The sequence below is a fragment of the Choristoneura fumiferana genome, chromosome 4 (assembly GCF_025370935.1).
Source record: "Choristoneura fumiferana chromosome 4, NRCan_CFum_1, whole genome shotgun sequence".
NCBI classification, from domain to species: Eukaryota; Metazoa; Arthropoda; class Insecta; order Lepidoptera; family Tortricidae; genus Choristoneura; species Choristoneura fumiferana.
Window position 1 is genome coordinate 7,861,377 of NC_133475.1, and position 18,861 is coordinate 7,880,237.

Below are 18,861 nucleotides of genomic sequence, written 5' to 3' on the forward strand. Positions count from 1 at the left end.
TAATAGAAAAAGCAGCAATCATTTTGTTAGTTAAATGTTTTTAACGTATTATTTTTTGCTAGCTTTTATTGTTTTCACGCAAAGCTATCAGCTGCGAACTGTTTCAGCGTCAAAACTTTTATACGGTATTTGTTAAGTAAAATGTTTTTGAAAGCAGAAAATATAACTTAAATTGCAGCATGGAACTATCGCCATCCATTGAATCGATTGTGGTGCGAACTTTCGTGTATCACTTGTTCGTATCATAAATCGTTAAAAGTTTATTCATGTCTAAAGTTTCAGCGGAATGCGCTGAAAAATATTATGCGAGTTTGATATAATGCTTGGAGCGTAATTTTATATTGTACAAATACGGTTTGCGGCTTCCTGTCGTACTAAGTGCTGGCACTGTCAAGAGTAATGTTGTAAGTTATACGCGGCTCCATTTGAGGTTGATAAATCAACTAACTTTAGTCAAAGTCAAAATTTAGTTCTTGGATATTCATCTAATATTTCAAAGTACCTACGAGTATTGTCGATAATGTTGAAATTTTAGTTGAGACATTGTTTTCAGGAAGTTTCATGTAGGAGTTTGATTTTGATGGTAGTAACTAACGACGGTATCATCATCATCCCAGCTTATATGTATATGTATATATGTCCCACTGCTGGGCACAGGCCTCCTCTCACAATGGGAGGGATTGGGCCGTAGTTCCCACGTGAACCCAGTGCAGATTGGGCTCTTCACACACACCATTGAATTGCTCCTCTGGTTTATCCAGGTTTCCTCACGATGTTTTCCTTCACCATAGAGCTCGTGGTAAATTTCAAATGTAATTTATCACATGAATTTCAAAAAACTCAGAGGTGAGAGCCGGGGTTTGAACCCACGATCCTCGGCTTGAGAAGCGATAGATCAAACCACTAGGCCACCACGGCTCTCTCGGCGGATTTGAGGTGTAGTAAATTTAACAGTACGAGAGATTAAAAGCTAATTTCACAAGGCTTGAAGTTTATTAATATGATGACCAATATATGTATATATATTCTTAGGGATAGATATAATAATTAGGGTATCGCAGTTAAGTGACAAATCTAAATTTAAGTGACAGAAAACATAGTTCCCATTTAGTATTACCTTTGACGACTTCAATATAGATACTTGTAACTGTCATTTTTGTAATTTATGATGTATTATATTAAATGAATAAATAAACTAACTAAACTAAAATATAGTAATAATAGAGAAAAGTACAGTAAATACAGTAAGTCGAAAGATCTTACATAGCTTCTCTGTTTTCATTTCAACGAGTTTAGTTTAATTATAACTCCTGCATTCCGACTCGTCAATGAACAGTAAACATTCTATTTTGTTCTGGCAAAGGGGTTTTTTAAAAAAGCGTTGACCATAAACTACTAGTAGATCCACAAAGACAGGAATTCCACCAACTATTTTGTTCGGCGGTTAGAATTTAAACTTTTACGCGGAGCCTGCGGAATGCCCGTAAAGTTTGTGGGCCATGTTTATTGGGAAAACATTTTGGAATACTCGATGTGCCATATACATTTCCACTATAGAATCACTGTACATGATGTTTTGACTCCCCTTACACTGGATGATTGAACTTTGTTTTCTTATAAATACTCGTAGGTTGAAGTTGGTTGTACCTTGTTTTGCCTAACAACTTTTTGCCTATTTTCAGTTTGCTTAATGTTAGATAAACTAATATTACTTAACCTAATATTCATTTTACCTAATTTTCATTTTAGTGAGTCATTTTGTATACAACTTACTTTACGTAATTTTGTTTCGCCTAATTTAAAATTACCTAATTTTCATTTTGTATAAGTAAACTCATTTCATATAATGTTTGACTGACTTAATTATATTTTGTATAACATACATGTCACATAATTTCATTTTGTATGAACTAATTTCGTATAACATTTGACTGATATAACTATATTTTGTCTAGCATACATATCGCATGGCGTCTCAAGCAGAGGATCGTGGTTTACATTATTACTAGCTTTTGCTCGCGGCTTCGCCCGCACGGTATTCGGTTATCGCGCCGTTCCCTCGGGAACTGTGCATTTTTCCGGGATGTGCCTAACAGTGAGACGTATGCCGGAGATAATATAGTATTATATTGTAAAACTCTTTATTGTACATCAAAACACATGAAATTACACGGAAACAGGAAAATAAGATGTACAAAAGCGAACTTATCCTTTAAAGGGATCTCTTCCAGTTAACCTTTGAACGATTAGCAGTATATCAAAAAAGAACCGAAATTTAAAATTTACTCAACAGTGCATAAATAAACATACTCATACACACAAATACATAATGCTGATGATATCGTCGAAACATCACTTTTACTTGCTCTAAATGCGAGAGTTAAAGCAGTTGACGTGGCGCGAGTCAACTGATCACACTTAAGTGGCAAGAACTAATTATAGCGTTAGTTTGTTTTACCCGACGTCGGAGCCTGTGGAAGTTGCATGTTTGTATTAATTATATCTGTGGATTCATTCAAGCGTTATTAAGTTGCCTCCAACTTATCTTTCCATTACGTTGTGCCATTTTCAAATTACGGGGACCGCCTGACGATTTAGCTAAACCCGTTATCCAGTATGCACTTGCAGTCAAATCCAATTAAAATACTTAAGAGAGCCGATGTGCTGCCTTACTAAGGGGAGACGGAGCAGTGGGTCTGCCATGCAAACCCCTTCTATCAACTCACATGATTTTAGTCTAGAAGACTGATTGGTTATACCCATAAATAGGTATATAAAAATTATCAAAGATAACTAAGGTACGAGGCTAAGGCTCGTAAGTACTCTGTACATCAATAGAATCCAACTTAATATTTATAGCTTAGCTACTCGTAAATGAGAAGGTTTGTTAGTGTGCGTGCTTGTTACTTTTTCACACTAAAAGTGCTATAAATCTCAGGATAACACAATATAAGCTATTTTTCCGTTATTCCAACGGTACGGGATGTATTGTATAAAAATATACCTATACTTGGTTTGGGTAGGTATTTAACTAAATGTAAACAAAACAACGTCAATTGATGTCTTAAACATTGAAATTCCAAAGAGTAAAGTATATGTTGGTCAGACAGGACGCAGTTTTAATGCTAGATTTAAAGAGCATGTTTCGGCATATAGGAATGAGCATCCTGATAAGTCGAATTTTGCCAAACATTTGTTGGAACTAAATCATTCTTTATCGGACTCCGATTCGTATGAAGTGTTACATTATTGTGGCAAGGGGTTTCGTCTCGATGTTTTAGAATGCATGGAGATAATTAGATACAACAGTATGGGGTCTATTATTAATGAGCAGGTAAATTTTGTTTCATCTCCCTTGCTACGGCTTGGATCTAATTTCAGCAATGGTAGTTAATAAAACATGCCTTGACAGTAAATAAATAAAAAATCAAGGTAGTTTTGAAGGACGGTTAAAAAATTTATTAATAATTTGTGGGTAGTTTTGTTTTGTTTCATAAAACGTATGTGGGTACTTGGGGAGTTACAGTGACAAGTTAAAACGGTGGTTGTGGTTCGTTAGTCTAACAACTGGTAGCATGGTGTACGGTTGTGTCACTCTGAAGATGAGCTCTGTTTGAGTTCGAAACGCGTCAGTGTAGTGTGGTGGTGGTGATAGATGGGTTTGTGTGATTTGTGTGTGTTCTTACAGTGTGGAGGTGGAGGAACTGCATGAACACGCATATTTTGCATAAGCTTAGCTATCGTAAGGTCGCGGGTGAGCAAGGAAATTATTTTAGTTCATTGAAATTCCCCTTGTTTAATCAAAGACTAGTTGTACAAAAGAAATATACCCTCATATAACTACTTATTTTAGGACCTACATAACACCTACCTACACTACATTATTGTATTGAAATACACTAGTCTAGTTTGTATTATAATGTTAGATAAGTAAAATGTTTTAAATCCTTGAATGTATCAAATCTGGCAGCGGAAGTTTGTTTACATTTAGTAAATTACCTAAACGTTTTAAGTATAGATAAATGTAGACGACGATGGAATTCTTGAGAATTGAGTATTCCTATGAAAGTTTAGTAATATTACGAAATTTAAATCCAACTGCCCAGATATTTCCATTTTGCGTGTCTTGTTTTCCAGTTTACATTTGAAAGATCTGGACACTGTAAAAGATCAAATTCTAGTCGTGATTTTAAAAGTTTAAATTATGTTGTTCTTTTTGTTGGTGAGTATATTTTGCTAACAAGTTATCGTCCAAAACTTATCGCAACTAGTTAGCGAAAATAGTTTATAGTATAATGGCTGAATGGGCAGAAGGACTGACACTGCCGGAAGGCAGTGAAAATTCATGGTACACGGATGGATCTAAAATGAAATCCGGTACAGGAGCCGGCATTCATGCCAAGGATTTTAAGAGTAGCGTAAGCATGGGAAATTATGCAACTGTCTTTTAAGCAGAGACGTATGCAATTATCGCCTATGCACAGGAGAATATAGATAGGAAGGTAAGCGAAAAAAACATCTATATACTTAATGACAGTCAAGCAGCCCCAAAGGCGCTCACATCGCCAAAGGTTGACTCAAGACTGATCTATAATGGAGTACAAGCACTAAACAAGCTTGGCAGACGCAATAAAGTGAGACTGGTTTGGATCCCAGGACACAAAGGTTTCATCGGAAATGAAAAAGCAGATGAGCTAGCAAGGGGGAAGGGTCAATGAACAAAAACATAGGGCCCGAGCCGTATGTGGGACTTTCACAGGGAACCATGAAGAATGCCATAAACGACCACACCAAACTTAAACACCAACAAGAGTGGAAAACACTGGAAGGTCTAAAGCATTCAAAACGATTCATCGAAAATGTCAGCACAAGCTGGACTAAAAAACTCTGGACACTCAGTAGGAAACAACTCCGACATATCGTCGGGGCATTCACAGGTCACTTCAATACTAAACACCTTACTAGTAAAGATGGGACTACAGGACAATGAAGTCTGTAGAATATGTGTCGAGGAAGACGAAACAATGGAACACATTATGTGTGAATGTGACGCCCTCGCCAGATAAAGAATGAGACTCTTTGGCGACGGATACCCCGCACCAGGAGACTTTAAGGCACTACCGCTACGTCAAATCATCCAATTTATGGACGAGGTGATAAAGGCAATAGAGTAAGTGCGAAGGAGGGGTAATTACACAAAAGATCCCTACGGGTCGAAGTGTATCCGCAAGGACCCCTAAACATAAGATAAGATAAGATAGCGAACACAAATCAACCTTTCAAGCTCTTGGATTTTGAAATTCAGCCCAAACAAAGAAAATCGTATTTCTTTTTGCTTACTTCCCAGCTGTTAACCCAAAAGATAATTTTATTATCTACTAAGGTATACGCACCCTTATTATGGACCTTTCTTATCTGGAGCTGTCAGTGCACCCATTATTAATAACGCTCATCAGGGTCCGCATTGTGTTACCTTGATTGCCATCACAATTGCGTTTATTTGACGTGTGTACGGTACATCGGTCTTTGACACTGCATTGTCTTGGTAATGCATAAGGTTGAAACCGGTTAATGGACACGAGATCATGAGCTTGCTTAATATTTGTAGCTTACATTTAAGTACACTGCTATATTATATACGTTAGCACGCCAAAATACTAGTTTTCATTCAATCCGAACATTATTTTTTCAATTGAAGTAGGGAACAAAATATTGTCATTTAACAACATTAAATCATATCGCCAGTAGAAGTACATGATCTCTAAAACAAAAAGTAAATAAGCTGTCTTTGTTTGTGTTTAAAATTTTCCAAAATAATTTTGATCCAATTCTAATGTTCGTATTGACTTAAGTGAGACACATTTGGTATAACAATATCTTATATTGATTATTTCTTTTGTTCCTCTCCTTAAATAATGCTACGTTTATATTATTGAAAGAAATGGCGTTAGCAATTCAATTTACGTAATATAGTTCGTCAGGTCCACTAACGACATGCATAGCGAGGGTTTGTTCACTGGGAGTTAATTAATGTTTTTGTCTGCCCTACCCTTGTAAGTATTTAAAAATCCATGTCTGGATTTAATTGCTTAATTATTCGCTGGAGTTGATTAATGAGATAATTAAACATCCTTGCGTTCCTGATAAAAAGAACTTTGGCAGACAGGTAGACTGACAACAAAGTGATTTTATTACGATTTCTTTTGAGGTATGAAATCTTGAAAATAAGAGAATATAGTCATTTTAGACTTTCAGCTATGTTTTAGTATGCTTTGTATTATCACCTTTAGTAATATTAGTCCAGGGATGATCGAAGATGCACTTTTCCTTCTGATTCTGACAAATATGTGATTATATTATTAACGTATTTCAGACCCACGTTAAAAAAAATTAAATTAACAATAAAATTTGGTTTTCATTGACTTTGAAACAGGTGAAAAAGTCAACTAAGTTGACCAGTAAGACTGACGTCATAGTTCACTAATATGCATACAAAATTTAAGTGTTTTCAGGATTGCTCGTTAGAAATGATTCAAATAGGTTTTATTATTTTAAAAAAATTGGTAGGTACCTAATAGATTTTATTTTTTATGTCTCTTGGTGTATTTTTTTGTATAGTTCGAATTTTACAGCGCATTGGTGTTTTAATTGTACTTTTTTATTTATAAATAAATAGATAAACGAATAGATAGACATTAGCTAACAGACAGCTAAAACCCAAACTAAATAAAATACAAAAAGTAAAAATATAAACCATATATAACAGCGCAGCAAGCATTCTTTAATTTAAATATCACAGCAGGCTTCGTCAAATAGCAAGTGCCACTGCAAAAATTGCTTCAGTAATTGGTGTAATGAAACAATTTTGTGACATTTAGATTCCAGAATATTTCAGTAAGTAGGTAGGGGGTTAGTTTGAACATCCCTATATTTATTTTTCAGGATTGTTAGTGTGTTTTGTCTATATTTTCTTGTCCATGTTCAAAATGTGTTATTTAATTTTGAATCATAAATTCCCATGAAAACAACATAATTTTTAAGATTTTTAAAAACGAAAATAATTGAAAAGATTTCAACACCTGTAAATTACTACAGTAATCGAAAGAGTTTTGCCTCCTGGACCTGGGAAAATATTTATCATAATTTATTTCGTAATATTTTAAAAAAAAGTTGAAAAAAATATATCTGTTTTTGCCAACACTACCACAGAATAAATTATGTTTCCTTTGCCTTTTTCACCAGAAAAAGGAGGTGTCATAATTTTGACAACGTCTTCGTCAGATTTACGTGACCTTTCTTTTTTAATAGGGACTAGACAAAAGTAAGGGATCTATTCTGTGGTAGTTTTGGAGTTATGTTCTTTTAGAATAAGCACATCTTGAAAAAATTGTAATAAATAAATTAAAAATCACAGCGAAATTGTAAAAATATCAGCGTCTTTTCTTTCCAAACAGAACACAGAGAACGAATCAAATCTTAGACATATGAAATCTTGTCAATTCATGGTGTCCTGCCACCCACCAAGCGTATGCCACCGACAGCTTTACTTCGGTCCCGTCAAACCCATCCGTAAAAAATAACTTTTATATCACCAATAGTGACGTACCGACTGCTTTACTTCGGTCCCGTCAAACCCATCCGTAAAAAATAACTCTCATATCACCAATAGTGACGTGTCGCATCTAACGGCGTCATCTATGCTCTATGGTAAGTAGTTACATAAATTATTCCATTTTTTTAAATCTTAGATTTCGTTGGGCAAACGTATCGCTAACAAAACAAACCTGATTCTCGAAACACTTTTATTCTAGTTATTATAAATTCTTCGCTAATCGTAGTGTTGTGTGTAACGTACGAGCAGAAAACGAGTTCTTTACTAGGTACCTCTACAGAAAATCTTGTACTATAATCTTTCCTATTCAAGCCATTGTTTGAAGACATAACGGATTTTGAAAGATAGTAATATCATGAATGTGTGAGACAGATGACTGAGGCCTAGCAATTTAATTTTTTTATTCATCTACTGCCCTACTAATGTTCCTTTCTGTAAATTTGAAAGCTTAATGAATAATGTTTAAATTATAAGTAAAAATGACTACTGTCATCTCAGACTAAAACTAAGTAAACACGCGTTTTTGCAGAGAACAAGTCCAGCTTAATTGATTGTTTCCCGCATATAAATTTCGATTGCAATCGTTGGAGCTATTTTACAGGTCCCAAAATAAGCATACAAGAATTTTTCGTTCAAAGGCAATACATTTCATAATTTTCCCTCTTGTCAACAACAATAGTTATACAGAATGAGACGTCTTTTATTCCGCCACACAATGTTAGCAAACGCAACTAACGTAAATACTGAGTCAGAAACAGAAAATCACGTTGGAAACCTATTGTTGTAGCCTACCTCTACGTCGTCGTGTTATAGTTGGCGATTTGCATACATTGCTTCCGACTAAATATAAATATAGCATCCATGTAAAATTAAACAGAAGATTCCGAAAAATCTCTTCATAATGCACTGTATCTCCATGGTACTCAATCATCATCATCGAGAACGTCTACTGGACATGACCTCCTTCATAGACCTCCAGTTGCTTCGTTACGATTTAATTAATGTATACTGGGTGATTCCGGGGTCATGAGCAGGAGTGATAGGGGTGATGGGAAGATTCACACTGAGCAACTTTTTCTACGGGACCAGCCCCGAAATCGCGAAAAAAAAACCATCTAATCAAGAGATCATTGATCGCTAACTATCAGAAATGTATGGAATAGCAGTTTTTTTTTGCCATTTCGTGGCTGGTCCCATAGTAAAAGTTGCTCAATGTGCATCTCCCCATCACGCCTTTCACTCCTGCTCATGACCCCGGAATCACCCTGTATGACTGTCAAATTTCAAGACTCAACTTCCAGTGGTTCAGGCTGTGCGTTATTTGTTAATCAGTCAAACGATCAGTCAATCAGTGTCCCTTAACCCTTGAGGATTCTTGACCAGTTTTTAACTATGCAAACTAATAACGTATACTAAAGTACCAACATAAAACTAAACCAAATTAGAAATAAAAACCTAAAATAAAAAAAAATACAATTCATTTTTAAGCAAAAAGGCGATTCGGCTACAATGTAAGCGTACAGTAAGTTGCTTTACATTGAACTAGATATGATATTTTAGCCATTTACATTGAAACCGTCGGAGCCTTTGTGTGTATAAGATTTAAAATTGCAATAGCAAAGCTGTTTTAATTCTCTCCAACGCAGAAGGGTCACGAATCACAAACTTTAAGAACTATTTACTTGTTCATTTGTTATCTATAAAGTTCACAAACATTGTTTGGATTAAATGCTTAGGTAAGCGGTTTAGCGATTAGTTATTGTCTTTACATACATAATACTCGTATAACATAAAATCACTTACCGCCGTCTCTCTCTGTCTGTTTTATATGTACTCTAAGACGTTTTTAAAATACACAATGGATTTTATTAGGGTTTTCACTATCAGTTACATAATTTTTCAAGGTATAAATGCTTAAAATAAATAAAGTAGCAATGTATCCTAGCTTTGTGCAGGTGTATTTTTGGGGAAAGGGATATGGAAAATGAGAAGCGCCTTCGATTAAAGACTACCTTTATTTTCCACTTTACCTCACTTTTTTCAAAGTCTAAAAAAAGTTATCACATGTGCAAAGCCGAGGCGGATTGCTAGTGGCTAAGGGCCTTGTAATAGCAATAAAGTTTGTAATTTAATTTCGGTTTGGATAATAAACACTACCAAGACAAGAAGAAACATGCTTAACAAAATCTACTTTAGGCATTTTGCACACTAGATGGCCACGACCACGACCAGTGGCCGTAAGGACCAGGTTGACTAAAGAAGCCATATGAACGTCGCGCACTGGGCCGTAATGGTCAACTGGCCGCTTCTTTGAATAAACAGGTCGTTGCGGCTACTGGTTGTGGCCGTGGCCGTCTGGTGCACGAGGGTGTCTTAAGCAGCGTTTCCACCAATTATGTGCCAGAATGTGTTGCGAGTCATTAATCAATAGGAACGAACTGTTGGAAACAGCTGAGCGGAGCGAGGCGAAGTAAATGAAGCGTTTCTATTTGTCAATGAAAAACATATTCCTCGCACATCTCTGGTGGAAACGCTGCTCGGATGCTCTCATATAATTAACGATTTAGAGCTTACTACATTGTGTCGAAGCGAGCCCGATAAAAACTAAATGACTATGATATTCCTCGGATCCCAAGATGGTCCTTAGTTCAGTTTATTCTTCCATGAAACACATGGGGGCGTCGGCGGGGTGTATCTAATATATTTTTTCGGATACAGGGATTTCTTCTTCAGGAACTCTTTGTGTAGCTAAGAAAAAGTGAATGTTTTGCACAAATAGCGTATCTAAAGTATTTATAAATCAACGAAATGATTTCTAAAATAAATTCAAATTTCTGAGCCATCCAAAGTTTTTCTGAATTATTTCTGAAACTTCTTCCTTTATATTTTGTTTTCGCGAATTAAACACCATTAAGTTCGTTCTTAATCATTTTGTTTCAGACAAAGGCGAATAGCGATACAAAAAAATCCCATAACTTTGTGGAGAACCTTTTATTGAATCCAACTTAAAAACTTCATAATTTCTTTGTAAAAGTTTACATTCAAAATGTTAACCGAGCCGTTGCGAGACCGAATCCGACAAAGTTTCTCATTAAACACGTAAATTTTTACGACTGTTGAATTTCTCTTTAGGTCCACTGGAGTCATAAATTGGTACGTCGTTACAGGCCCTTTTAAATATTGAAATATACGTCATTTTTGAGTTTTAAGTGCGTAAGTTTTAAACTTTTTGTTAAGCTATTATTTCATTAAACGGCGAGGTTCTTAAGAATACCTTTTTATTTACATTGAAAAGGTTTTTTGTTAAAAACTTTAAAAGTTGCAGAACACACAAGACAAAAATTAAAATTTAATTTTTGTCTTGTTCTGCATCGTTTTTGAAAATATTGCGTTTACGCTTTGGCTTTTATCTAGACTTACTTTCTAATATTAGACATTTAAGTAATGACCGTGATTCAAAATTAATCTCGAATATTTACAGCACATGATTATGTAGACGCTTTTATTTAACTTAAAATGTTTGTTTGTAAATAAATTAAAATCTTGCTAGTTGGTTTTCTTTTACACACTTGGAAACCAGAACTTTATTAAACCAAAATTTTAATTTTACAAAAAAACATTAAATTTTAAAAGGGACAAACTATCTTTAGTAATAATAATAATAAATATCATTTTGACATTAATTAATTTAAATAATAAGGACAAACAAACTATCTTTAGTAACTTCGATGTTAAGGATGTTAAGGATAGTTGCCCCACTGTTGTAATAGCCCCTCGCTGCCTTAACTCAAATTAAAGTGTCTAAAAACATTATTTTCTATAAAATCATTTTACTTATAATAGGTATATAACATAATTTCTAAACTCTATTTGTTGGGCCAGCAGTGGACGTCTTTCGGCTGAAAAACTTAAAACGTTGTCCTGATGTCAGCCCGCCAACCAATTTCCATGCTTCGTCTTGTGTGAACATTAAATATCGTTAGTATGGCGAAAGTTGTAAAGCCTTGAGAGGGGATGCCTGTCCCTGCACACTTTCCACCCGTAATGTGAGACTCGTGAGAAGAATACAGCCTTGCTAAATGGGCCCGATATATTAAATCCGAGGCACTGTTTATTGACAAACGGTCTGCCTTTCCGGTTCACTTGCTCCGGAGTTGCTCTAGAAGGAATAAATCAGTTTGTTATATTGAATTTGGTGTGAATGGAGTCCGTTAATTAGTGAGGGGATTGATTACGACGAGTTTTGTTAGTTGTTAGCTTCTTTGTGTTTGAGTGGTGTAATTTATGTAATTTTGGACTATTTAAATAAGTTAAATAAGGTGCTGTGCTGTTGTCGGGTCGTTAAGTTATATTGTTTTCACTGAGAGTGTAACTCTGCTGTGGTTATTAACATAGGTACGTTGTTAAAATAAAGTTCGTATTTGGAGTTGGTCGGGTGTTTTATGTCTCTGCGTGAAAAGGTGTTCTAGTTATTTGAAATCATAGGAAAATAAGGTTTGCTTACTTGTCTTTTAAGCATTGAAAAAGCAAGATTTTTTTTCTCTAAAGAGATAAAATGTAAACTTATAGATATTGATTGATATTTACTTTAAGTATTACTTTTATTTTCCACTTTATATAGTATCACATCACGTTAAGCCATTGAAGAGCCATTTAGACGACCAGATGGCCTAGTGGTTAGAGAATCTGACTACGAAGCTTGAGATCCCGGGTTCGATTCCCGGGTCGGGCAGATTATTTGTATGAAAAATACGAATGTTTGTTCTCGGGTCTTGGGTGTTTAATATGTATTTAAGTATGTATCTATATAATTATATTTATCCGTTGCTTAGTACCCATAACACAAGCTTTGCTAAGCTTACTTTGGGACTAGGTCAATTGGTGTGAATTGTCCCGTGATATTATTTATTTATTTATTAAATAGACCACCACATGCACACGCACGCTGCGGCACATGCCGAGGGAGGTAGAGGGCGACGTTGCCAAGAGCACAGCCTAAGGTATCGCCAATATTTGGAAGAATTATATTTTTTCTTTTACAAATATAAAATTTTACTTGCAAATGTGATGAAAAACATTGTATGTCGCACGGGCGGTACTAGAATTACGAACATCGACTCATTAAAGCCCTCAGTCTTCGACTTCGGGCTTCTAATAGACTCTCGTTCGTAATTCCTTATTTACCGCCCTTAAGACACAATGTACTATTACTCACATAATTTATTTTAAGCAATTGATGCAGGCATAACTTTGCGGAGGTCCATAATTATGAATAAATTTTGATCGTTTACCGTGCTACTCTGCTACTACAATAAAATTTTCTGTTTTATACAGTCCGATTAGTCTCGAATGTTACCTGTTTATTCATAAACATTTGCTAAGCTTATGTTAATTGAACAATTGTCGACTTATTGAGGGTTCCGTATTAGAAGGGTCCAAGCCCTATTCCCGAAGTTGAGTAGGTACTGTAATAGTTTTCCCTCGAAAATGAGGTAAATTGTTTTCGACGTAATACCTGTGACCTTATTCAGCGTATCATTTCCTTTAAAAATTCAACGGCATACGTACCTATAGTTCGTAAAGTTTCATGAGCCTTCGTACGAGACTGAAACAACTGCGGCGTAATTATGTCCCGAGAGATTCCACAGACCCCGCACAATGGGCAACCATTTTTATTTTATTTATGAAAGAGTTATGCTGCACCATTTACTATTACAACACGAGTAAAGTTGCGGCAGATGAACAGGAAAATAATTTACTGTGAATAAACCAAAATCTCTTACTTTGAACATGAAATCAGACTCGATCAAATTGAAATAATCAGGATAACCACACGTATTTAACAATACATTTAACCTACATTTGACGATAATAATAAAAATGACGACGAAAACGAGGGTAGTTGTGTGCCAGTAGGTATTAGTTTCGTGATGCAGTCGCGCGAGCAGAGCGGTGGCGCGCAGTGCACGTTTTGCAGCAGCCGCCGTGGCGTGTGCTTCGAGAAAGGGCTACGAATTAGCCCGAAACATGTAGAGCTAAAATCGACTAAAGACATAAGTTATCCGGTTTATTTGACCTCTCCTTTTGTTCATCCGGTACAAATATAAAAACAAGATGCATCACATGCATGTTTTAATATTCCCCCGTTTTAGGGCAGGAAAGTTGTTCCACTAGTAAATTGTAGGGCTGCGCAGTTATGAGTTCCCTACATTTGATTAATTGAGCATCAAAATGTAGCTAGTGCTACCGCCACGATTAAATATGCCTTTTAATTTAAAAGTCTAGCACATTCCGCGCTATAGTACAGCTCGACAACTGACAGTCGATAATTGACTATGGAATTTCGGAAATACTTATTGCTGATTTCTGATTTCAAAATTCCGTAAGTATTTATTAAAGCGAACTTCATATTAGCTATCGGAACAGTATTTAAAATGCGCTTAAATAATATTTGAACATTTTAATTTGCCTCGACACTATGCACCTTATAGACATCGTTAGTTATTTGGTTAAAAAAACTCTTTAAATCGGAGACACATGCACCAAGCACCAACAAAGAAGTTGTTGTTGTGTTTAAGCATTTTACGTCAACAATGTAACTGGAAACAAGGAAATGGCACCCTAATAAGATTGAGTTACTATATTATGCCGTACTCCAATTCGTTTTAGTTCATTCATAATTTTATCATGCCATGAACGAACATCCCAAAAATAACGCCTGTTTTTTTATGTTTGACTGGACTTGGGACATGATTTAATACAATGAATATTAACATAAAATACTTACATTGGCAATAATTACTACTAAAAAGTTATCACTGTTGACAAATCCAAACTATCTTTACTAACTTCGATATAAAGGATAGTTGCCTCACTGTTGTATAGCCCCTCGCTGCCTTAACTCAAATTAATATCACCGGACGACCCAAAGCAAATATGAAAAATATTTTAATTGTTGTGCGGTTCGAATGGCTTTGCGTACAATGTAGGTCAGTCTACCCTCCGTTCCTCCAACTGTGCAACCTCAACAATTTTGCCTAAATAAATGGCTACCGCAACGTTCACCCGCCAATCCTGTATTAATTCCACAAAGCGAAATAAATTCCTATACATTTACTTGAAAATGCACAAAGGTTACAAAACATACCTTTGTACTTAGCACTTTTTTGTAAAATTTTTGTATATCCTTTTTGTACAATAAAGAGTATAAACAAACAAACAAACATACCAAGGATTTCAAGAATCTCTTTTCATGTTTTCTAAGTGATGTGTAAAATAAATTTAAGTAAATTGTTTAATTCGAACTTTTAATAAACTACAACTGTTTATCTTGTTCGTCCACAACAATTGAATTTAGTTTTAAAAACTTTTTTTATTAATTAAGTGCTGGTCAAAAATAAAGCTCAACGGGTGGCATCATGGAACGAAAAACAAAAGAAAATCGAAGTGCTGTCATATCGCTCTTTGTGTGCGTTACCTGTTTTTAAACGACAATGTCCCAATAAATATTCACTATTACCATTTTGTTAAAACAATTTTAATTTAACGCCTACACATTGTTTTAAATGAATGTGTCGATGTTTGTGTAAATAAAAGCTACAGGACATCGAGCATCACAGGTTCACGCAACGAAATTTGTTACGGCAGTCATTTTTGTACTCATTGAGGGTTTTCGCCTCTGTGGAAACCCTCACTGAATATTTGCAAAAACGTGTTAGTTTGAAACTTTACAAAAATATCCTCCATGCAAGTTCAATTTAGCAAAAAGTCATAATATTTTCGGATACGGAATGAGCCACGAACAGTGTTTCAAGCAATACTGAAAAGTAACCTTCCCAAAAGTAACTGTGTTTAGTTTTAATTAATTTTTCATTTGCCTTGTAATAACGCATTTGTTATTTTATCTCTACACTGGAAAAATATGCCAATAATTGTTTTTGATTAATGTCTGTGTAAATAAAGTAAACATGATCACACAACACACAAACATAATATTTCTTACTAAAAGAAAATATATTTATTACGTTCGAGAAGTAAAATAATGAAGCCCATTTTACCTGCCTACCTATATTATATTTCAACATTTTTATTGCTTGATACTTTCTATTTACAACCAGTATCTCTCGTGGAAGGTATAAAATAAGTCTATAAAAAGATATGCTAAGTTCTACTTTAGTGCGGATGACATATTTTAGCACTTATCTTGCGTGATGTACTTCAACAAAATGGACGTTTAAGTTTTCACACCTGATGGATCACATAGAAGCGTGATGCGCATATAGTGACGGAAAAAATAAATACACATAACCTAACCAACAATAACCTGGAAAACCCCCAACTTTATCACTTCAAAGTTCAATATCTCAAAAACGGCTGAACCAATTTTGATAAAACATATCTAAGAACCATCGCTAGAAAACATGCTTTCAAATAAAAAACTGCATTCGAATCGGTCTACCCGTTTAAGAGCTACGGTGCGACAGACGGACATACATAGCGGTCAAACTTATAACACCCCTCTATTTGCGTCGGGGGTTAAAATACCATTTAATACCTACTTCATTATGGGCAGAAGGTGTCGCTCTTAAGCGATAAGGCCGCCTATTGCTTAACTTGTAATTTTTCTCTGTTTATCTGTTTTCTGTATCGCTTACTATTTCTGGTGTACCTACAATATAATATGTATGTATGTATATGTATGTATTGTATTGTAAGATGTAACACTATGGACTTTCCCGCAAATGTGATATTTAGTAGTACGAGCCTATACAAGTTAACGGCCGTTACAAAGTAGGAACTTAAATCTTGACACAACTATGAAGTTTCTGAATATTGACATACTTACTTAATTCTATGACACATAACAAAGTATATATTTTTTCTCCCAAATAGCATTATTTCCTATGATTCAGAATATTCACTTCAGGATTTACTTTGAAATGGCCGACTATTAAATACGTTATAGAATATTTATTTTTTCATGGCATGGTAGCCTAGTGGTTAAATGATCTGTGTCCGTTCAAGCATTGGATCTTGAGTTCTAGCCCTCGTACCTCTGAGTTTTCAAGGAGTTTTCAGAGAAAATTAGGAACCAGTATTTAAAATTGACCGTAAGCTTTCCGCAAGTGACACACCTGCAAAGAAATTCAATGGTGTGTGGAATTCCCATTCCGCACCGGCCCCACGTAGGAACTATGTCCCAAGCCTTCTTTTTGGGAGGTCGCAAGTGCTCTGCGGTTTGGACATAATCAGGGAGCGAAACTTTGATGTCGGTGACAGCTGTATGATGTCAAGCTTCATACAGAGTGTTTTTATCTAGATTATAGATAATCAGTCTGTTTAATGCCCTAGGTCAAGACGTTGATATTTTTTACCAAACACTAGCCACATATACGCGAAAAATATTGTAGCAATGAAAATGTACTTGGCAAATTTTCTTTTGTAGTTCGTAGTATTTAGTAAAATAAATTGTGTGCATGAATGTTGAGTGCAATTGTAATTGTATTGTAGACACTGTAATTGTTTCCATTTATGTATTGAAAATACAAACTGAAATATAGACACACAGAAAAACCAGAAAAATAAGACCATCGCTGGGAATCGAACCCAGGTCCTCGGCACTGCGTACCGCGTGCTATACCGCTACACCACTGATGGTGATTTTCAATTTAGGTTTTACGGGATGACCGTAAAAGTAAAAATTTGGAATTGAAATAAAAAATACAAAAAGATTCCAAAAAACCAATCCATTTATGTATGTTAATTTCCTCTGTGTTTTTACAATATGTAATTGCATCGAATAAAAATAAATAAATAAATAAATCACTAACAACTTCTTCTTTTTTTTTCGACTGGATGGCAAACGAGCAAGTGGGTCTCCTGATGGTAAGAGATCACCACCGCCCATAAACATCTGCAACACCAGGGGTATTGCAGATGCGTTGTCAACCTAGGCCTAAGATGGGATACCTCAAGGCCAGTAATTTCACCGCCTCCACGCTAAACACAACAGTGCAAGCACTGCTGCTTCACGGCAGGATTAGCGAGCAAGATGGTGGTAGCAATCCGGGCGGACCTTGCACAAGTCCTACCATCTGCATTAACCTATTGCATAACTTATTGGCCTCTTTAGTTTACGGATATTTTATTTACACTTGAGACGGCCAGTACTTATAAATGTCACTATTTTAATATGTTGTGTAATTTATAAAAACACCCTATATGTCAATTTGCTTCATAATGACGTCACCGGCATCAAAGTTTCGCTCCCTGGACATAATGATAGGCTGTGATGACCCAAGACCCGAGAACAAACATTAGTATTTTTCATACAAATATCTGCCCCGACACGGGAATCGAACCCGGGACCTCAACCTTCGTAGTCAGGTTCTCTAACCACTAGGCCATCAGGTCGTCTCGTCGATCGGAATAGGGAACGGGATCTTGGGCCTTTACGTTCTAATTATTTATTACAATTATTTATTACTGTCGAGTTTACGTGTCACTTTCAACGCGAATGCTGTAATACTTACATGAAAAATATATATTATATACTTACCACCTATTTGTAAGTTATAAATTAAATTTACAAACTTTAATCACTTACTTAGTCTAATTTACAAAAAGAGAATTGCTTAAGTAAATTTTAAATCTGACAGCGAACTTAATTATTGCAAATTGACATGACAAGCATCTAACAAAATACAAATATTTAACAGACTTGTCGAGCTCTACAAAGTGTCAAGGTTCAAAAAGGTCTTCTAACGCAAATTAGTGCGTTGCTCCTATGTGCAATGGTTGGATCTATTAAACACTAGCCGTTACCCGTGACTCCGTCCGCGTAGAATTCGTAAACAAATAGACTTACAAACTTTTGCATTTATAATAATTCGTAGGATAGTGTTAAAGTACTTAGGTATCTTTTAAGGGTAGGTATACCTTAATATTTGACAGATGGCCCAGTGGTTTGACCTATGGCCTGTCAAGCAGAGGATCATAGGCTGCAATCCGGGCTCGCATTTCTGTGTTTTTCGAAATTTATTTGCTAAATAACATTTGAAATTTACTACGAACTTTACGGTGAAGAAAACGTCCTAATGAATCCACACTGGGCCCGCTCGGAACGTACAGTCCAAGCCCTTTTCATTCTGAGAAGAGCCCTATGTCGAGCAATGAGATTAACCTACCTATATAGGCTGGGTTAATGATGATAATGAGTGACCGATACTCAAAATTTATTAATTTACATA